This window comes from Schistocerca nitens, chromosome 8 (genome assembly GCF_023898315.1).
Source record: "Schistocerca nitens isolate TAMUIC-IGC-003100 chromosome 8, iqSchNite1.1, whole genome shotgun sequence".
Classification (NCBI taxonomy): Eukaryota; Metazoa; Arthropoda; class Insecta; order Orthoptera; family Acrididae; genus Schistocerca; species Schistocerca nitens.
The window spans coordinates 451,094,831-451,118,325 of record NC_064621.1 but is presented as its reverse complement, the minus strand read 5'-3'; the positions used below and the strand labels follow the sequence as shown (position 1 = coordinate 451,118,325).

The 23,495-nt window shown below is 41.8% G+C and overlaps 1 protein-coding gene and 1 long non-coding RNA gene across 2 annotated transcripts in view; both read left to right on the top strand.

The window, feature by feature from the left end:
• Positions 1 to 15,583, top strand: part of LOC126199204 (uncharacterized) — a 172,135-nt gene extending 156,552 nt beyond the window's left edge. Inside the window, exon 4 of the long non-coding RNA XR_007540129.1 lies at positions 15,489 to 15,583. This is a non-coding gene — a long non-coding RNA (uncharacterized LOC126199204). The remainder of the gene's footprint in view (positions 1 to 15,488) is intronic.
• Positions 15,584 to 15,646: 63 nt separating this feature from the next.
• The window catches only part of LOC126198819 (facilitated trehalose transporter Tret1-2 homolog), a 56,807-nt gene continuing 48,958 nt past the window's right edge, over positions 15,647 to 23,495 (top strand). Inside the window, exon 1 of the mRNA XM_049935390.1 lies at positions 15,647 to 15,751. The gene's annotated coding sequence lies outside the window, so the exon portion shown is untranslated. The remainder of the gene's footprint in view (positions 15,752 to 23,495) is intronic.

Here is a 23,495-nt window from a genome sequence, read left to right as displayed (position 1 = left end):
GTAGTTAGAGAGCCAGTGTTGAGAACGGCAAAAGATAGCATAAATAATAGGAACATTTTAAACAACATAATTCCACCCGCCGCCCCACATATAGTTAATCGGCCGGGAAATGCATAATTTCTACATTACAAAACATTCTACATGTAAATAACAATAATTCTACCCGCCGCCCCACACCTCGTCGCTGGCCTACAGCTCGTTGTCTGTGACAAAATGTTGTCTTCATAGCCAGATGCTCATGTGAATAGTATTGTGAGCTGTAATGTGGGTAATCAAACACATCCCCTATAAAACGCTGCAGGAGCATCTCCATTGCCCAGCATGAAGGAGGAAACGTATGACAGTCACGTTACGTGGGCTCAATTGCTTCAGGCGAAAGCTCTCACTAGAACCTCACACTTAGAAGGGGGGTGCATTTTCTCTAGGCAATTTTAGGTTCTCAGGGTGCGCTCAAAACTGAAAAGAGCGACGTGACGCAATCGACGGGCATAGTGGAGACACTGCCCATTATTTCTGTGCCAAGTTTCATCGGATTTTCACTGTCATTTCCATTTCGCAATCGATCTGACCTTACTTTTCCAATGGCCCTCGTATCTTCCTGGAAGGGTCAATCACCGTCACGGAATTCATCATGCATGTAGGAATCCAATTGCGAGTTCTTAGATGTCACGTACCCAGGCGAATGTCAACCCACAGAGTAACTGTGCCCCACTATACTCCGTCTGTCACACGTTGCTTGTTTTTTGGCTGATGGCACACATAGATATGACCAGAAAACTAGTGCATCCAGTCAGGCAACATGTTAAGATTGTTCCATAATCTACTGTAGATCCGATGATATGGTGCCCATTTGAATCGTAACTGATGATCGAGTCCTGGAACACGTAGGAGTCGTCTGTTGTGGAGCTCCAGGTTCGACAAGGAGCCTTGAACGCCGTGCTCCCAAACACTCGTGCTAGCATCAATACCGTACTCTGCCGCAGATCTCCGCCTGTGCTGTCTACCAGCACGACCAAGTCTCCGATCTGTGATGAGTCGTGGTCGTCCAACACCTTGTTGCCTACTCGTTGTTTCACCATCCTTCAACCACTTTTCAAAGCTGCTCACTACCGTAGTACTCTAACAGACCACCAGCTTCGCCTTTTCCGAGAATCTCGTTGCTAGGAGCCAGGCCATGACAATCTGCGCCTTGTAAGCGTCACTTCTTTCTTTCTCAGTGCTTATCTTACCTGAACACCAATGCCCTGTGATAGCTGTTCAGTTTATAAAGGGTGTTCCTAAAATGAATGTAAAAAATTAGAGGGCTTGTAGCGTGTCTCACAATAAGTGACTTCCGCATAGCAACAAACCATGTCCGCACCCCTTAGCGTTCGGTCCTATACGTCATTTAACAGCGCAGCGCGCCGCCAGGAATTTGCGTATACAATCAGACACACAATTAGAAACGGCAGCAGGCTACGGAGTAACGTTTTACTTGCAAACTTTAAAAAACTGCTGGAAGCTACGCCGTCTTCCTTGAATGCATGGCGCACAACGATGGCTGAGGGATTCTCGCACAATTTCTAATACATAGGGAAAACTGTGAATTACATCAGCGGCTGCCGTAACGACGGTCTTTCAGCTCTTCATTCATCTCGATAAGTGTTTCACAAACAACAGATGTCAGGCGTCCCCAGATGAAAAAGTCAAGGGTTTTTTAAGTCGGAAGAACGCGCAGGCCATGCCACTGGCCCACGGCGCCATATCCAGCTCGCACCAAAAGTCTCACGCAAATGATTTCGCACCGCATGAGCGAAGTGCGAAGACATACCATCATGTTGATACCACATGCACTGTCGCATGTTGGCATGTTCCAGTTACTCAGACACTGTCTCCCTTATGAAGATTAAGTATCTGTTTACGTTCAGTCGTTGGTAAAGCAAGTATCGATCAATCGCCTACCAGACTAGCCCAAACATTGACGACGAAGCGCCATTGGTACCACGAACATAGGCGACATGCGGATCTTCCCCTGTATATAAGTGTTGATTATGGCTGTTGAATCCACTTTCCCTTCTAAAGGACATATCGTATGTAAGAAGTACAAAGTACGGGAATTGAGATTGAGTGGCGCTCTTCTATAAAAACCGCTGGCAGACGTCAATGTGAAAGGTGGCTACACTGAGCCACAGCGCCAGAGATCGCGCTAGAGAGTATTGTTCCGCCGCCTCCACTGGCAGTGATTATTGAGATGTCGTAGTGGGCAGTGATTATTGAGAACTCGTAGTAGTCAGTGCTTGGGGAGAGCTCGAGGTAGTCAGTGCTGAGATGTCGTAGTGAGGAGTGTTTGTTGAGATGAGCTAGTAGGCTTGCTGAGATGTGATACTGAAAAGTTCTTGTTGAGATGTGATAGTAGCGAGTTGGTGTGGAGAGATTGTAATGTCTAGAGTGCTTTTCATCAATATAAATTAAGGTAACAAACTACTTTTCTTTCCTTTCTCGTTATTTCAATGTCCTGAATAATGCGTCATTACAGGTTCAGTCAACAAAGCATCTGGCTTGTGTTCTTGCATTAGAGTGTAATTCTGGTTTTCTTGAGTAATTATGGTATTTCTATTTTCTTTAATTAATTCAGTATAAATGATATTTAAAATTTCTTGTGTTATTGAAGAAGAACCGTGCCAGATGCGTACGTTGAATCACACTTCCACACACAGAACAGTTATACTTGTGCTTTGGTTCCGTAGGTTTTATAGTTGCTGGGGACTTAATTAATTAATTGTGTTAATGAAAATTTCCATTTCATTCTTTGTTATTGTTCTATGCAGTCAGATAGCGTAATAATACTAGTCAGGGCCAACCGTTTACGAGACTTTGTAATCGAACAGACAGCTAACAAAATCAAAAATTAAAATTATTTTCATTTCATTTAATTAAGCCCCCATGCACGTGGCGACCGCTGCTTAGGATCGTCCCTTGGAATTCTTCTGATTGTAAAAATAGTAGACAGTAGCATTGTTGTAGTAATTTGTAGTTTAGTAATTGTAGTCTATATTGCATGTGTAGATTGGGTAATTGGCATTCTTCTAATGGTATTTTGCAAAATTTCATTTCTGTTGTCTTGTCTATGGGTTGACAATTTAGTGCAATTATTTCAATTGTTCGATTAATCGTGTTTGAGGGAAACATTTCGTGTGAATGGTATTGTTGGAAATATAATGTCATTGTGTGTAATTTTCGTATAGTGACGAGTTTTGTATATTTTGTAAATGATTACGCGATCGATGAAAAAGGCAAAAATGATGGATAGTGAGAATGACGAAATTGTTAACATGGCGAACTCTCCAACAGAGGAAAACAGTATCATGAATAATGAAGTTGAAAACAATTTAATAAGTCGGGAAAATAGTCCGGAACCATTTCAAAATTTTTCTCAATCAGAAAATTTTCAGAATACGAGATTAATGACAGAAGATTCTGGAATAGTATCGAACACAGATAGCTTTACAGCTATGACGAAGGAAGCTGGTTTTGTGGGAAATGTTAGGGGCAAAAAGAATTTTGAAACAGTTAACATGGAGCAGTTGATGAATGCAATATTAAATTTGGGATCTCGGTTAGACTCACAAGGATCTGAATTAAAAACACGGTTAGACTCACAGGGATCACAAATAGGAACAATTAAAACAGAGATAGGAACAATTAGAACTGAGATGAGAACAATGGAAACACGGTTAGACTCACTTGGATCACAGTTAGGATCTGAATTAAAAATAGAGATAGGAACAATTAGAACTGAGATGGGAACAATGGAAACACGGTTAGACTCACGAATAGGGACATGTTTCAAAAATATGAAGGATGAATTAAAGAAAGAAATTAGAGAAGAAGTACAACCGATTTTGAATGCTCACAATAATAGATTAATTGCGGTAGAGATTAGACAAAGGGAACAGGATAGAGAACAGGAATAAAGAGATCGCGTGATAGTACAAAAATTTTCAGAGTTAAATTTACAACGTGCACATGATAAGGAAGAAATATTTGAGAAAATCGAGGAATCCGTACCAAATGACGGATTAAATAACCTAACACAACAATATGAACAGTTAACTACCAAATGTGTCAATACTGAAACCCGAGTCGCGACACTTACGGAAGACGTAAATAAACAGAAAGAAAAAATAGGTGACTTATCGGAAAGAGTTGAGGAGATTTCAGATAAATTGACAAGTCTTAGTTTAAATGGGGATAGAGATTCAGATGATACAGCTCTATTACCATTTGCAGAAACCGAAGAGTACCAGAAAATAAATAAGCATGTTGAAAATCAGGGAAAATTTAATGAACGCGTTAAAAGGGAAGTTGAGGCATTACGAAAGCAAGTCAAACAAATTGAAGGCGAAATCGTAGGAAAAGACAGCAGACGAATTTTAGTATCACAGATAGCAGAGGGCTTTGAAGAAAGTAATTTGTTTCATTTACGGGATGTAACAAGAGAGCGCCAGGCGCGGGAACTTGACAATAATCGACATTGGGACTGGGACAGACGCGGTAGGTCTTTGTCGCCGCGAGGCGGAAGCTTTGACTATAAACACTTCTTAACTGTTCGGAAATTTAAGATCTTGCGAAATTCTAAGAATGACATACATCCATGTGCATGGTTAGATCAATTTATGTACGCACTTCCGCCAAATTTGCCACTAAATCACAAACTGAAATTTATGTGCAGCTATTAAAGTCCTCAGGGGATTCACTACACTAAGTGAATATGTGCCGTAGCGATCACAGGGCCCCGAGCTGTAGTGGTGCTATTTTCCTTTTAGTTTTCTGCACCGCTGCCTACTCTTATACTATTCTTTGCATCTATAAAAACAACTGTTCTACTATCTAACTATCTAGACAGTAGGTAAAAAATAACCGGATTTGACTGTTTTACCCAAAAATGACTTTGGAAATTACCGTTTGGACTTACTATATTTTCTGCAGCATTCATTCGTAGTTTAAACGAAATCTTACCTGTTTATCTTCGTGACAATATTACTTCATATGTTGACGATATTCTTATTGCTAAACATTCTTGGAGTGAGCATAAAAAAAATTTGGATTTATTATTACGTATTTTTGCAAGAGTTGGCATTACAGAGAACTTGGAAAAATCTGAATTTGGTCGTTCTCAGGTGAAATTTTTCGGTCACATTATTTCTACAGACGGTATTCTTCCTGATCCAGAGAAACTAGACGCTATTCGTAATTATGCTGTTCCTACCACAAAACGTGATGTTTGTAGTTTCCTTGGTGTCTGTAATTTTCTTAGACGCTTTGTTAGATTGGACAATTTGGCCACACCTCGTTTATGTGAATTATCTGGAAAAAATTCTAATTGGTGATGGGATGAGGAAGCTCAATCAGAATTTGAACAACTTCGTGACGCTTTAGTTGCTGCTCCACTTCTTTCACATCCGGATTTATCTAAAGATTTTTGTTTGGCGATGGACTCACCATACAAAGGCCTAGGTGCACATTTATTTCAAGAGATAGAAGAAAACGGCGTTGTAGTACAGAAGACTATTGCATTTGGAAGTCGTGTTCTCTCTAAATCCGAAAAGAATTATTCGATTACGGAACTTGAAGCTTTGGCTGTTGTTTGGGCTTTCACAAAATTTCGCACATTTTTGTTCGGTAGACATACTAAGGTTTACACTGATCATCGAGCTCTGGAATTTTTTATGTCGAAAAAATTAACTCATGGCAGATTGTCACGATGGGCGTTGTACCTACAGGAATTTGATTTTAGTATTGTTTACATACAGGTATCTTCAAATATTGTTGCTGATGCTTTATCACGTGCACCTATGGGTTTGAAACAAAGTGCTGAAGAGGACTGCAAAGAAAACCATTATTGTTTGATGTACATTCAAGGTGTTGCGTTTGAGAACTTTATTTCGTCTTCGCTCCAGGACATCGCTATGGAGCAAAATAAGGATCCAATCTGGAAGGACATTAAGGAGAAGTGGAGGAGAAAGGAAAGCGTAGCGATTAGACAGCATTATTTAGTTCGCAACGACATTCTTTTTAAACGAAAATCGGTCGACAACTGTGTTTGGTTAGTTTGTATTCCTGATGAGTGGGTTAATAAGCTGATTTGGTATACGCATTTCAGTTATGCGCACTTTGGTCCCAGAAAATGCTTTCATAAATTACGAGAAAATTGTTACTTCAGTAATATGGAAAAACGTATTCGATCTGTTCTTGCCAAATGCAAATTATGTCAAAAGGCTAAGCCGCCATCTGTTTCTCACAGAGCACCGTTGTTTCCTATCATTCCAGCGAAATTAAAGGACATGGATGCAGTCGATTTGTTCGGTCCAGTGGTTCGTTCTACTAATGGTTTTGCGTACATTTTCGTAGCAGTGGAACTGACATCAAAATATGTGTGTTTTACACCTTTACGCAAAGCAACAGCTCGTTCAGTATCTAACGCTTTCATCAAACATTTTCTTAAAGAAGTTGGTCATGTTGATAAGGTTATATCAGATAATGGAACACAGTTTCGCTCTAAAATTTGGCTTCGTACTCTACGGCGTCGTAAGATTAAACCAATTTTCATTCCACTTTTTCACCCTCAATCTAACGCTTCAGATAGATGGATGAAGGAAATCAATAAATTGTGCCGTCTTTATTGTCATCAGAATCACAGAACTTGGGATCAGTATCTTCATATTTTTCAAAACATTCTGAATGAACTTCCTAATGACTCAACTTCTTTACCGCCTCTATTGATATTAAAAAATAAAGTACCAACAAATCGCATTTCTGAAATCGTTCCTTTACCGCCTTCACGGAAACTGCGGCATTCTGAAGTTGTCAACCTGGCTCTACGAAATATTGCGTCTGCGGCTGCAAGAAGAGAGAAATCAGATAAACGTCATGGTCGTTTAAAAATTTTGTCAGTTGGTCAAAAGGTGTTAATTAAGTCTCATCGTTTGTCTCATAAAGGAAAAGGCTTATGTCGCAAATTTTTTCTGCTTTATAACGGTCCATATAGGATTCGCAAAATTATTCATGATAATACTGTTGAAGTAGAAACTCTTAAATCTCGGCGCTCTAAGGGAATACATCACATATCTAACGTTAAAATTTTTGTGGAATGACATACTTTAGAGAAACTAACAGCTACATGTAAACATGCAGAGAATACAAGGATACCGCGCTGTGTTTTGGCGGCGGCACATACTCAAAGCAACAGTCAGTCTGCGCGCCGCACAAGGCAGTCGTTGACCGCAAACAATTACTTTCTACGTCACGCGTCTACAGCTGATCGAGCGCTCAGTGCGAATGCTCTGACAGACGTAAACAAATACACAGTCTAATTTCTCCGACTAAATTCTGTATAAAGCTATGGTGACTTTATAAATTATGTTATTAACGTTCAGTATTTTTCAGGATACGGTTGTGTAAAATATTTAAGACCTTCAGGTAAATTCTGTGCGTGTCCGACGTTAAGACGACTTGCTATGGAGAAAATTTCAGGAAGAATGTAATTCGAAGAAAAAAGTAATAAACTAAAAATGGTAACTATTAATTGAGTTTATTTTTCAGGTAACATAATTCCACTTAGGTACGTATTTTAGATGTAATTTGCTGTTCGCAATTACGTGATTTATACTTTGTGCTAAATTTTATGTTCTATGAATTTACCTGTGAAGCGACGTGCTTGCGTACATTAACTGATTTTGACAATGTTTTATTAATGAACAGTGTTATTACTTGCGTATATTATGCATCGCTTGGCTGCACTGCCTTTACACTGATGTCATATATGTGCCTGCTGTGCTTATTTATTTAAATTGTAATTGTCAACTGATTAATTGTGCTGACTGTGGTTATGTATGTAAGTTATACTTTGTGATTTATCTGCTTGCGCCTTCATGTTTACTTATTAAGATGACACACGAACATTTATTTGCTTATGCTGATATGATGATAATGACCTGTTTATTATGTGAGATATATATTTGCTGCTTTGCGTATGGATTGCATATTTACACGTTTCTGTTTTGTTGTCATAACTACTCTTTAATTTGGTATGTAGAAATGCTGATATACGGTGTACGAACATGGAGTTTAGGCCACACTATGGTATTAATTGTAGATTGTTCGCTTGGCAGAGCCTCGTTGTAAGGATTGTGCTGCATTCACTTGTTGACATTCTGTTCTCTACTGGTATATTTACTCGCTATTGGATGTTTTGCTTACGCTCAGTGCCTTATATTTTTAAGATAAGAAAATGAACTGCTATAATTCTACGAACGACATTGGTACAAGAAACTGCGTAGAAGTCACATGAGCCGGAGGTTTTATGGAAGCTGTATAAATTTATGCTAATAGGAAGGAAGCTAACGACATGACATACCAACACTAGGTTAGACCATTAACAGTTATTACACTGCATTCTTCGTGAGCAATTGAAATAGGAAGTGACACTTGACACAAGAAATACTCCACATGTTTGCTTCTGCCATGATTCTTGAAGTGGTGTACACACTGTGAAATATTATGATCATTCACACTCCGTAATCGTAATTAATTACTGAGAGTTATTCGAACTAAGTCTGTTAGAGGTCATGTACGCATTTCTTTTATTTAATGATGGACAAGGTAAACAAAATGTATCTTATAATTTATAATGAGTAGCAGATTTGGATCAGATGGATTACACGAGAGGTTGTGTGTTGACATTGTGTCTTCGGATTGTATGAGATGATGAATTGAGGTTTGCATTAGGATTTTGTCTGCACTTGTTCGAGGAGACTGACTAGAGGAAAGAGTTGTTATGGAAGTGAAATGATATTGGCAATGAGGTTATATGTATCAACGTATTGAAGAGTTATTATAGAGGTATTGAGATTATGTGAAGTTGATGATTATTGGAGTTTTGGTGGATAAGAGGTAAAGTAAGTGAGGAGCATATTTTTTTTTGTTGGTCTATATGGAACAAGGAGGATCAAGATGGCAGACTACAACACTCAAGTAGAAGGAAGATTGTCTACACACACACTTTGTTAAATCACTAAGCAGTATATACTTTTTTTTTGGAGAGAGGAAGCATTTGCATATCTTGGCACACTGACAGTTGTTCAGCAACCGTACATTTGATTTGGCTTGGCAAACATTGGTCTTGACATGATGACTATGACGTTGACTAACTATTATTGACTGTTATACATTGCTGCCACTACTACTTGATACACGTGATGAACATAAAATTTTGACAGAATTGCATTCACACAGTTAACACTATTCAATTACACAGTAGCACTAATGTGGATGAAAGATGAGTGAGTGTGTTTTGTGTGTTTTCCTTTTATAATCCCAGAGAAGTGATCCCAACCTATCTCCTAAATATTATTTTACTTGTTTGTTGTGGCTTGCACTGACACCCATAAATATTATAGGTTTACTGGTATTTGTGTATTGTAATAGTTAATAGGACAATTATCTGATATCATTTGTGTGTTTGTTATGATTTGTATGTTTAGTGTAAAAGCATTGTATGTGTATTCAAACTATTGTTCATGCCTGAACTGTCTGATTAGTGATGGTGCTGCACTTTTCAACATGATGTGTGACATTTAGTCATGTTTAATTTCTGCTGATGAACAGGGTGATTAGTGAAAGTGAATATTATGGACTGCGGTCTGCACCTGTTCAACATTGCTGGTGCCACTAATGGAACTGCTTATACTGAAATGGTGTTACTTGTTGGTGTCTGCACCTATTCAACATTACTGGGTGCCACTGATGGACTGCTTCTACTGAAAAGATGTCACCTGTTGATATCTGCACCTGTTCAACATTGCTGGTGCCACTGATGGAACTGCTTATACTGAAACGGTGTTACTTGTTGATGTCTGCACCTGCTCAACATTGCTGGGTGCCACTGATGGACTGCTTCTACTGAAATGGTGTTACTTGTTGGTGTCTGCACCTGCTCAACATTGCTGGGTGCCACTGATGGACTGCTTCTACTGAAAAGATGTCACCTGTTGGTGTCTGCACCTGCTCAACATTGCTGGGTGCCACTGATGGACTGCTTCTACTGAGAAGATATCACCTGTTGATGTCTGCACTTGCTCAACATTGCTGGGTGCCACTGATGGAAATGGTCTGCACCTGCTCAACATTACTGGGTGCCACTGATGGACTGCTTATACTGAAATGGTGTTACTTGTTGATGTGTGCACCTGCTCAACATTGCTGGGTGCCACTGATGGACTGCTTCTACTGAAAAGATGTCACCTGTTGATGTCTGCACCTGCTCAACATTTCTGGGTGCCACTGATGGACTGCTTCTACTGAAATGGTGTTACGTGTTGGTGTCTGCACCTATTCAACATTACTGGGTGCCACTGATGGACTGCTTCTACTGAAATGATGTCACCTGTTGCTGTCTGCACTTGCTTAACATTGCTGGGTGCCACTGATGGATTGCTTCTACTGAAAAGATGTCACCTGTTGATGTCTGCACCTGTTCAACATTGCTGGTGCCACTAATGGAACTGCTTATACTGAAATGTTGTTACTTGTTGGTGTCTGCACCTGTTCAGCATTGCTGGGTGCCACTGATGGACTGCTTCTACTGAAAAGATGTCACCTGTTGCTGTGTGCACCTGCTCAACATTGCTGGGTGCCACTGATGGACTGTTTCTACTGAAAAAATGTCACTTGTTGGTTTTTGCACCTGTTGACCATTTCTGGGTGCTATTGCTGGAACTGTCAACTACTTGTTTCTTGGGCTATGGAAAGCGTTTATGTGAATATTTGTATAAACTGATTTTTTGTGTATTACTGTTTGTGAAAAGTTATGAGACTCTTACCTGCACATATTCGTCATTGCTGACGCTATTGATTGAACTGTTTAACTACATAATACTTGTGTAAACTATTATGTAAAGTCACATGTATGAAAGAATTTGTATTGCTTACTGTATTTTATATATTAGGTTATTGAAAGGTCAGTGCAAAGCCAAAATTTTATCTAGTTATATGATATTTACGCATTAATATTATCTTTTATTTTTGTCTGTATTTTTTTGACGAATTTGGTGGTATTTTCACCACCAATGCTGGCAAAAATACCATCAAATTCTAGCCCGTGGAGGAAGGGCATATGAAAGGTGGCTACACTGAGCCACAGCGCCAGAGATCGCGCTAGAGAGTATTGTTCCGCCGCCTCCACTGGCAGTGATTATTGAGATGTCGTAGAGGGCAGTGATTATTGAGAACTCGTAGTAGTCAGTGCTTGGGGAGAGCTCGAGGTAGTCAGTGCTGAGATGTCGTAGTGAGGAGTGTTTGTTGAGATGAGCTAGTAGGCAATGCTTGCTGAGATGTGATACTGAAAAGTTCTTGTTGAGATGTGATAGTAGCGAGTCGGTGTGGAGAGATTGTAATGTCTAGAGTGCTTTTCATCAATATAAATTAAGGTAACAAACTACTTTTCTTTTCTTTCTCGTTATTTCAATGTCCTGAATAATGCGTCATTACAGGTTCAGTCAACAAAGCATCTGGCTTGTGTTCTTGCATTAGAGTGTAATTCTGGTTTTCTTGAGTAATTATGGTATTTCTATTTTCTTTAATTAATTCAGTATAAATGATATTTAAAATTTCTTGTGTTATTGAAGAAGAACCGTGCCAGATGCGTACGTTGAATCACACTTCCACACACAGAACAGTTATACTTGTGCTTTGGTTCCGTAGGTTTTATAGTTGCTGGGGACTTAATTAATTAATTGTGTTAATGAAAATTTCCATTTCATTCTTTGTTATTGTTCTATGCAGTCAGATAGCGTAATAATACTAGTCAGGGCCAACCGTTTACGAGACTTCGTAATCGAACAGACAGCTAACAAAATCAAAAATTAAAATTATTTTCATTTCATTTAATTAAGCCCCCATGCAAATGTGATGCGAAAAATCTTCTCTGTTAACGGCTTGAATTTTCTGATGGTGGTTAAGGGTGCAAATCGTCTTCATTCCGCACATGCCAGACTCCGAGCTTGCTTGCCGTGAGTTTGCTGAGGGCGTGTTTTGCATCTGTTCTAACGCCTTCTCTTCAGACTATGGTGTAAGCGCTGTGCGTCGACGGCCATGTCTGTCTGGCCTTCGAACCCGCATCACAAAACGAATGCATCGGACTTCGATGTAGGCCGTAAGTGTTCATACGGCATTACGATACCTTGTTAGCCGATAAGTCATCTCTGGTGCACCTGCCTCTCTTTGGGACCTGTGGATGGAGATGGACATGCATGGCTCTGGCACTCGACGATTCAGAAACTGCTAAAAGTACAACAGTTGAGCAGAGAGAGTATTTCCATCTGCCACCCCGTAAGCACAGTGCATTTCTACTACCTCCTCTGACGGAAAGCGCGCCATTTCCCTCCTCTCAACATAGAACCACGCTCAAGAGTTTCCCCATTTGTTGATGGGCGAATCCAACTCTCCACTGTACATAGATGCCGCTCTCTATACCGTTTCGTATCAAACAGATATTTGCACTGGCAAACGCGACGCGTTCGCGTCCAAGCAAATGACAGGCGAAACTCCATTGTGTTGCCCCTCCAGGTATACCTGTAACCATTTCGACCAGGATGACAGGCTGTATGCCTACCTTCCCAGCGGCGCGCACCGCTTTTAACCTTGTTACTGCTACGTCCGACCCCCTGCGGGAATCTCAGAGTAGCGAGCATGGGGCAAATGGATAGGGACTGCAGATAGTTGGCGCTATTTGGGAATGTGGATCTGCTGTGAGAGGTGCCAAGATATTCTTTGCAATTGGTTTAGCACTGTGTCCCGGATGGCGCAGTGGTTACCGCACCAGCCTAGTAAGTTTAGAACCCCTGTGTGCTACACTTTTTCACTCGTCACCGCTGATTCCGCTTAATGTCCTGAAACAGCTAACATCAGTAATACCTTCCCTTTTCTTTCCTTCCTCCCCACCTCCAACTTCAATTTACATATATACTTTACATTCATTTCTGGAACACTCTGTACACAGCGCTTTCCTTAACGCGTCACGGTCCCCCAACACCAATAGGTGGCATTGAGTTTCGTGGTTGGTTGTGGTCACATTCTTTCATCTCATCGGTGTAAGGTTCCCTGCACAGAATGTGTATCAGCTGACGTCCGCACTTTCTTGGAGAAAGATGAAAGTTGTGCAATGTGTAGTTGAATTTCAATTAAATTTTAATTTATTGTCACAAATTTTTGAGCTATTATCTACAAATTCTAAACGGGTAGTACATATTCAATAATCATAGTGACATATAATGGTTTATATTATGTAAATAGTAATGAAGTACGTTAACAGCAACGATTGGTAATATTAATGTAGAAATTAAACAGAAAATCGAAAATAAGAGTCTGTTAAAGAAAACGTAAACTGAAATTAATTAATTCAAGTTATAAGTGAATAACTTCGAGCTTTTATCACTAGACATCTTACAGGAAGCCTAGGAATATTTCGAGGTTGACCCATAACTACAACCATATGTACTTCTAAACCTATTGCTGCTATAATACTCTACATTTCCCACACTGGTAAGTGCATACCTCGGCGATTCTCAAGTCTATGCTTACCTGTGTAAATGGCCATGGCATTCTTTCTTCCCTTCTTTCCTCTGTTTTTTGAAAAAAATCTTTCTCCTAATGAAATTTGTATGTTCCTGTCATTGTCTATAGTGAAGGAATAGCTTCTTATGCTCTGTTGTTATATTGATATTCAGAGCGTCCACTTGATATTATAGACTGAAAGTTAAGCACTTGCCTTTGCCTTTCAGATATTTTTTGTGCAATCATAGTAACCGTTTTTCACTAGTTCTGGTCACATACAGTTGTTTCCAGGTCGCAGTCAAATTGTCTGCAATCTGTCTCTACCTGAGAAAGAGGGCAGCTAAAAAAGGCATGAACAGCGGAACCTTTCACTCCACATTCACAGATTAGTGTGTTACTACATCCCACTTGATGAAAATCTTTGAGATGTGGACAATGATCTTATGATAGTTCCACCGTACCTCGAGTAGGAGCAATGTCACTCTGTTTCACTCTGTTCCTGATGTTTTTGGATGTACTGTGAACCCACCTTGCAGTGCTTCTAGTGGCTGTACCACACGCAACGGTAATTTATAGTCAGTAGTTGCAGAATAGGCAGTCTGATGCCTAACCTTAAACGCTTCTGAGTAACAGATTGCCGGACGTGAGGCCGAGCGGTTCTAGGCGCTTGAGTCCGGAACCGCGCTGAGGCTGCGGTCGCAGGTTCGAATCCTGCCCAGGGCATGGATGTGTGTAATGTAATTAGGTTAGTTAGGTTTATGTAGTTCTAACAAGGGAATCTCCCCATCGCACCCCCCTGAGATTTAGTTATAAGTTGGAACAGTGGATAGGCCTTGAAAAACTGAACACAGATCAATCGAGAAAACAGGAAGAAGTTGTGTGGAACTATGAAAAAATAAGCAAAATATACAAACTGAGTATCCCATACGCAAGATAGGCAACACCAAGGAATGTGTGAGCTCAGGAGCGCCGTGGTTCCGTGGTTAGCATGAGCAGCTGCCGAACGAGAGGTCCTTGGTTCAAATCTTCCCTCGAGTGGAGAGTTTGATTTTTTATATTCAGGCAATTATTATGTGTCCGTCCGTCCGTCCGATGCGAGGTAACTGCGCCGTAGTATGGGGACGCTACACCTAAACAAACATCGAAACATATTCCTGTCATGTAACGCACATGCCGTCACCAGTGTCATATAGAATATATCAGACATGTTTTCCTGTGGAGGAATCGGTTGACCTATGACCTTGCGATCAAATATTTTCGGTTCCCATTGGAGAGGCACGTCCTTTCGTCCACTAATCGCACGGTTTTGCGTTGCGGTCGCAAGACACGCACACTAAACTTATTACAGTGAACAGAGACGTCAATGAACGAATGGACAGATCATAACTTTGCGAAAATAAACAACGTAAACCTTTCACTCGAGGGAAGACAAGAACCAAGGACCTCCCGTTCCGCAGCTGCTCACGCTAACCACGGGACCCCGGCGCTCCTGTGCTGACACTGTCCTTGACGTTGCATATGTTGCACATGGACTACTCAGTTTGTATAGTTTGCTTATTTTTTTCATAGTTCCTCACAACTGCTTCCTGTTTTCTCGATTGATCTGTGTTCAGTTTTTCAAGGCCTATCCACTGTGCCAACTTATAACTAAATCTGAGGGGGGTGCGATGGGGAGGTTCCCTTGTAAGTCTAGGGGACTGATGACCTCAGATGTCCAGTCCCATAGTGCTCAGAGCCATTTGAACTATTTTTGAGTAACAGATTTTACATGTTCTAGAAGGTTTCTTTTCTCACGTAGAATAATGCTTAAATATCTACAAGCAGTGCTGCGTTTTACAGGTAAATCTGTGGATGCTCAGAGTAACGATGTGTAGCGTAGCGTGTTTGGGTTGGGGCAGCCACCCTGGGCGGGGCGACGGCCGGCCTGGTGGGCGGCTGGACGAGCAACGCGGCGCCGGCGCTGCGCCTGCGCGGCCTGTCGGAGCCCTCGCTGGCGTGGGTGGGCGCGCTGCCCGCCGCCGGCGCGCTGCTGGGGGCGCTGCCCGCGGGGCTGCTGGCCGCCAGCCTGGGCCGCCGCCGCCTGCTCGCCGCTGCCGCCGTGCCCAGCGCCGCCGCCTGGCTCGCCGTCTACTTTGCCATCGGCGACATCGACTCGCTGGAGGTGGGTCGCCGCCTCTGCTGGTTACCGGCGCGGTAGCGTTCACGCCTTGTTCATCACAGGCCCCACTATACGACTTACACCAGCCGCGCAGGTCGTCATAATCGTCACACTATAACCGATTCCCACAGTTTTCATTGAGACAGAGGTCTTTTTTTTTCCTCAGTACTGTATATTATTCCCAAGAACACCCAACATTGCACTAAGGTGACAGAAGGTATGGAATAGTGATATGCATACATACAGATGGTAGTAGTGTCCTGTACATAAGCTATAAAAGGGCAGCGCACGGCCAAAGAATTTTTGTACTTAGGTGATTCATGAGAAAAGATTTCCGACGTCATTAAGGCAGGAGAACTAACAGACTTTGAACGTGGAATGGTAGTTGGAGATAGACGCATGGGACATTCCATTTGGGAAATCATTAGAGAATTCAATATTCCGAGATTCACAGTGTCAAGAGTGTACCGTAAATACCAGATACGAGGCATTACCTCTCAGCACGGACAACAGTGGCCAACGACCTTTACATAACAACTGAGAGCACTGGCATTTATGTAGAGTCGTCGATCGGTGCTTACAGACAAGCAACACTGTTAGTAATAACCACAGAAATCAAAGTGAGACTTTCGATGAACATTTCTGTTATGAAAGTGGGGTGAAATTTGGCGTTAATGGGATATGACAAGCCGACGACTGACGCGAGTGCCTTTGCTAACAGCACAACATCGCTTGCAGCGCCATTCCTAGGATATTGACCATATCAGTTGGACCCCAGACGATTGGAAAACGTTGACCTGTTCCAATGAGTGCCGATTTCACTTGGTGAGAGCTGATGGTAGGGTTCGATTGGTGGACAGACCTCACAAAGCCATGGACCCAAGCTGTTCAAAATGGTTCAAATGGCTCTGAGCAAGATGGGACTAAACTTCTGAGGTCATCAGTCCCCTAGAACTTAGAACTATTTAAATCTAACTAACCTAAGGACATCACACACATCAATGCCCGAGGCAGGATTCGAACCTGCGACCGTAGCGGTCGCGCAGTTCCAAACTGTAGCGCTTAGAACCGCTCGGCTACCCCGGCCGGCGACCCAAGCTGTCAAAAATTCCCTGTGCAAACTGGTGGTGGCTTCATAATAGTGTGGGCTGTATTTACTTCGAATGGACTGGGTCCTCTGCTCCTACTGAATCGACAATTGACTGGAAATGGTTATGTTCAGCAACTAGAAGGTCATTTGTAGCCACTATAGGACTTCATGTCAATTCGCAGAGTCGCTGGGCCACACTTGTTTACCATTCATTTGAGGGACATACAGGACAGTTCTAACTTATTGTTTGTCAACTCAGATCGTCCTACGTTACCCTCATCGAACATTTTTAGGTGCATAATGGAAATGCCAGGTCGTGCATAAAGTCCTGCATCGGCAAAACTTTCGCAATTATGAATGGTTGTAGAGGTGACATGGCTCAGTATTTCTGCATAGAACTTGCAACGTTTTACTGAGTGCAAGCCATGTCAAGCTGGGAAAAAGGAGGTCTGACACGATATTAGGAGGTATCCCATGACTTTAGTCCCCTCACTGTACAAGCACTTACGGAGTCAGTAACTTCACGATTTCGGTGACAGCTCGAACTTAAACGTTCATGGGGAATTAGAGTGTTAAGTTCTGAGTAGAGTGCAGAAAGTAAGGGAAAGAGCACTAGGGTCACCGCGGGGGGTTTATTGTCTGCTGACATAAAACAAGAAAAACTTGATTTCGATTTTGGAACAAATAGGTGATCCAGTATAAAGGATTGTGAAAAGCTGAAACTGCATTCCCAGCAGTATGTCATGGAAGCAAGCAGCCAGTGTCCATCTTTGCCTACAGCATCAAATTCATATCCTACTACTGGTGTAATTCGACATTGTTTTCACAGTCACAGTGGAGTGGACCATGTGTGATGATAGGTTAAGGATGGTATGGGATAGCACAAGTCTACTTAGATAATAATGGACTACACGTTCAATAAAAATTTTCCTTTTTGATAAAGACACACAAATATATTAATAACTAGTATTTAGCTGCAGCTTCGTCCAGACATGCATTTGATGCACATATTGAACACACCTCATTCTCCCTCTCTCTGTCTACAGCTCTTCTTCCCACTGTCTGTTCACCTCACCCTTACACCTCTATGTGTCCATCTCCTCCAACCCCTCTCTCTGTCCCTTCATCCGCTCCCCCCCCCCCCCCCTCGTACACTATATTTCGTCCATCCCCTCTCTCTTTCAATTTCCACCTTCCCTTCCTGCTTTCTCATCTGCACACCTCTCCTAAACACCTTCACCTGCATCATGCACTTCCCTCCCATTCCCCTCCCTGTCCTTTCCCCCTCCTCCTAACTCTGACCATCCCCTCCTCTGTCTTTCTCAACAGGCACACAGGCATACTTGACTGCAAGTGTGGCCGCTGCAGTGCAGTTCAACAAAGGAGACCAATACTACTCATGAGGCCTGCTGTTTCTGCGTCAAGTTTTTAGATCACACTCACGTAATTGAAAAAAAGGAAAAGGTTACGAAATAGATGTCAAAATATATGATCTAATATGATATGATGTGAGACACTAAATAATGGACCCAGAGCCAGCACTCAGTTAATCAAGGAAAGCAACAGTCATAAGAAATCGGAGACCACGTACAAGATGGAGAAATAAAACACGTAATTGAGGTTTTGAGATGGATAAATATACTGTCTAGTGATTGCACGTGACAGGTGAACGTGTCGCATTACCTCAGCGGAGGCATGGAGACGTCGGTGGCATGGATGCAATCGTAATTATTAGTTACCATCGCCATCCGGATGATCTGATTACCGTGACGAGCGAGGAAGAAGATCATTAACTGTTTTTCCACCAACTGGTAATCTTTTTATCGGCCTCATATAGTTTATCTCAACATAGCACCGAAATTGTAGGAGCATGTGATCTTGAGGCCGGATCTACAAGCCAGGCAACGTCAGTTTACAGCGGCAGAATTCGATTGCTGGTGAGGCACTGATCAAGCTGTGAGGGTTTATTTAAAATCTTTGGTTTCGAAGAAAACGACCGACTGCTCAGAGAACACTGTTTTGCACAGCCAACTTAACACTGCTCATGTGCACACTTTTGGGCAGGTTGCTTACTTAGGACAGACTGCTAGACAATGACTTCTTCTGGCAACCAGAACCGCTTTTCTGACGCCTCTGTGGACCATTCATGCGTGGAGGGCCGTTCAGACTTAGTACAAACTGTACTCTAACCACGAGAAACACGGTCTTGACGAAAATTACTAACCTCTGAATTAACTGCTATTACCTTAAGCCAAAATTATGAACATTCCCTCTGTACCGGGGCATCATTGCTATCTATTTGATAAGAGGGGTTGTCTAAAACTAAGTGACACATTTTTATGGTAAGACAAGTAACTTTTATTGAACCTTGCACTTTTCTTCTTCAAAGTAACACAGATACATGGTACTATTTTTGAACGTTGTACTATTTTTGAACCTAAACTTTGGAGAACCTTTCCATTTGCCACTCCACTTCACTCGCACACTGTGATGCACCTGTTATCAATACTGCAGCAGAACTATCTGTGTAGAAAACTCAGAACATGTACTACCTTCTTACAATATGCCTCATTTGTTGGCAATGGTTTTAGCGTGTGTCGGCATGTTTTAACAGACTTTCAGATGTCCCTACCTATCTCCAATCCTCCCGCGCAGCACACAGAAAATCAGAAATTAAATTATATTCAAAATTAATTCATAAAGTACTCTCATTGCTAGCCTTAAAGTAATGATAATCTCTAATTACCTCATTTCTTATGTAGGGATAACAGACTGCCATCCCTGGAGTGTGTGACAACACAATTTATAAAGCTGTAGATAAGTGCCTATCAGACATTTCAGTCACCATACAATAGTAATAGCTGTGTCACATCTCCTCCCTCTACAGCGTTACAATACATGGCTGTCACGTACGAGGCCGATATCCACATCTGCGTGATTACTCTGCTATTTACAATGTAATGCCTGGCACAGGGTTCAATGAATCACCTTCAAGCTGTCTCTACCGTCCTACTCTTGAACGGGGCGCGGGGAAAACGAACTCTTAAAATTTTCTGTCCCAGCCCTGATTTCTCATATTTTCTCGTAATGATCGTATCTCTCTGCTTAGATGGGTGCCAACAGAATCTCTTCGCAATCGGAGGAGAAAACTGGTGATTTGAATTGTATGATAAGATCCCGTTGCAACGAAAAACACCTTTGTTTAATGATTGACACTCCAGTTCACATATCATGTCTGACACTATCACCCCTATTTCGCGATAATACAAAACAAGCTGCCCTTCTTTGTACTTTTTCGATGTCATCCATTTCTCCCATCTTATGCGGATCCCACACCGCACAGCAATACTCCAGAATAGGGCGGACAAGCGTGGTGTAGGGAGTCTCTTTAGTAGACCTGTTGCACCTTCTAAGTGTTCTGCCAGTGAATCGCAGTTTTGGTTTGTTCTACCCGCAACATAATCTATGTGATCGTTCCAATTAGGTTATTTGTAATTGTAATCCCTATGTATTTAGTTTAATTTACAGCCTTGAGATTTGTGTGACTTATCGCGTAATCGAAACTTAGTGGATTTCTTTTAGTACTCATGTGAATAACTTCACACTTTTCTTTATTCAGGGTCAATGACCACTTTTTGCACCATACAGATATCTTATCTAAATCATTTTGCAAGTCGTTTTGATCATCTGATGACTTTACAAGACGTTAAATATCAGCATCATCTGCAAACAATGTAAGACGGCTACTGAGATTGTCTCGTACGTCGTTGATATAGATCAGGAACAATAGAGGGTCTATAATACTTCCTTTGGGACAGCCGGATATTACTTCTGTTTTACTCGATGACATTCCGTCTGTTACTACAAACTGTGACCTTTCTGACAGGAAATCAGGAATCCAGTCGCACAACTTAGGGGACATTCCGTAGGCGCACAATTTGGTTTAGAAGACCTTGTGGAGAACGTTGTTGAAAGTGTTCTGGAAACCCAAAAATATGTAATCAATTTGACATCCCCTGTCGATAGCACTCATTACTTCATGAGTATAAAGAGTTAGCCCCCACTGCGTTCTGAAAAATAATCATCAATGTACTTTACCTACTTTCCATGTAAGTACTAGGCCTGTGATGCTTTGGTATGAGTACATTCAGATATAAGGCAGTGCAACTGAGGTAGAGCTGACAAAAACACCATGTTATTCTATACGTGTGCTCTTCTGTTTCACCATTAAGCCCAACAAACGGGGAGAGCAAACGCCATTTTTCGTGCTAGATAAGAGAAAACACTGTCGAATTTCAACGTGAATAACGAGTCCTGATCGGAATGTAAAACTTTTTACATATCACAGAGGTACAACAGAGCACATCATGTAGACATGGAGTTACGAATTCAATAGCTGCATATTAATGAATCAAGCATGTTGTCAACAACCCCCAATGACTTGTGACGGAGAATCTGTTAGTGTTGCCATTATCAGCAATGGTAGTGGATATATTGGGGGTAATACCGTGACGGCGTTACAAACTTTCAGAGACGATGGAGAACGGTGACTGTATCAATGTGAGGTAAGAGATCCTGGTCCAAAACCGACCGAGTCGAAAGTTACAAGCTAAAATGTTTCTGATACATCTGACAGTTGACCTCTTCCTCTGCACGCTCTATGGTTTCCCCATTTTGGGATGAGGCGGGGTGTATCGAAACAATAAAAAAATGTCCAGCAAATAAGGGCTCTAACAAGCATACCTTAAGTGGTATGAGCACTTGTTCAGGAGATGGTATGTGTTTCACAGTAGCAAAGATGAAGCAGCGGTCATAGCCCTTTGACATACACGTTAGAGTCCACGTTTACTGGGTGGTATTATCTTGTTTTGGTCTATACCGATACCTCTCAAAATATTGAAAGCAAAGAGCTTGCATTGGAAAAAGCCCACCGTCAGAGGTATCAGAACTATTTTTGCCTAGTCGTTTCCGGGCCAGGACTCCTCAACAGCAACTGGTACATTTATACTTTTCCAACATCAATGCAAATTTGTAACAGTATCACGCAATCAACCTATATACATTGACGAGCCAAACCGTTGTGTCCACGGCAAGGTTGAATTACGACTGACGCTGTAGCGGGCACGTGAACCACTGAGGAAGGTACATTGTCCCGTCATGTAAATGTGACCACCTGTCAAATGCCTGAATAACCATCCTTTGCAGCGTGGACCACTGCGAGATGTGCAGGAAGAAAGTCAGTTAGGCCCTGAAAGGTTCCGACAGGAATGAGCAGCTGTGCAGACTCCATTTGCATGGCCAGCTACGCTAGTTTCTCGGTTGAGGACCCATGGCGCGAACAATCCGATAGAGGTGGTCGCACTGATTCTCGATTGGGTTTCAATCCGGGGATTTCGGTGGCCAGGGAAGTACATTAAACATATCCTGGTGGTGTTTGAATCACACACATACACTGCGAGTTATGTGGCATGTTGCATTGCCCTGCTGGTAAATGCCATTGTGCCAAGGAGAAACAAACTGCTTGTTGTTGGGGTGGGCATGGTTCCCAAGGATAGACGCACACTTGCTTTGATCCATTGCATTTCCAGTACATTCCACCTGCATGTCATTCATGGTATGCCGCAAAATTCCCCCCCCCCCCCCCCCGCCGTAAGTTTCCATCTCCTAATTTGGACCCTCCCGAGGATCCATCGGCAGTCTCTCCGATGGAGCATAAAAGCTGATAGCTGATTCGTCTGTAAAAGTCATCTGTCGCCCGGTCTGCCACAAATTTTCAGATTGTTCCACTAATCTAAATATACTGGTACCTAATGCCTATAATCCTGTGCATCTTGGCTATTGAGAAAATTTAGAGAATCGGCATTTTGAAGCTGAGTAAAGAACATTCTACTACCGGCAACGTACATCCCGTGTAAATACCGCTAAAATAACATTGGAGAAATGATGGCTCGTACAGTAATACAGAAAGGCGTTTATGCCCTTCTTCATTTGCGAGTGGAACAGGGAAGGAGATAACGAGTATTGGTACCGGGTATCAGCCGCCAAGTACCGTTAGGTGGCTTGTGGAGTATATATGGAGATGTAGATTTACAATGGGTCAGACAAGCGCTATTCCCATTTTGCGTGCAGACAGCTTCTGTCTGTATCATGTGTCGCTTCAGGAGCAGACTAACATGAGGAATTGCAGAAGATTGCATGAAATTCTTTCATCAAAAGAATCTTACTAACCAATGAAGCTCCCTTCACAAATCATGGAAAGCTGATTGTAAGGAATTTACATTCTTGTGTCACTGAAAATGTGGTCTGGCTTACGAAGTTTGAACATGAGACGCAGTGGAGTGTGGACCGTTTGAGCGTTACCTGTACGCTAGGTGTGTTGCACATCTCTTGGGCGTTATTTCATTTCGATCTCATTGTTTGCGTACGCGACCAGTGTCTTACGTGGTTCCCCTACACTGTAAGTGCTGAACTGTCTAGAAACTAAGCACGGATATATATATATATATATGATCGTATAACCACAGAACATTTTTGTTGTACATAGTTATTCTCCTGTCTGTTACTTAAAAATAAACTTTATTTACAGAAATATTTGAGAATGGCAATATTTAATTCAGATGTTATTAGACAATTATTGATTTCTATCTTGAAACGTGA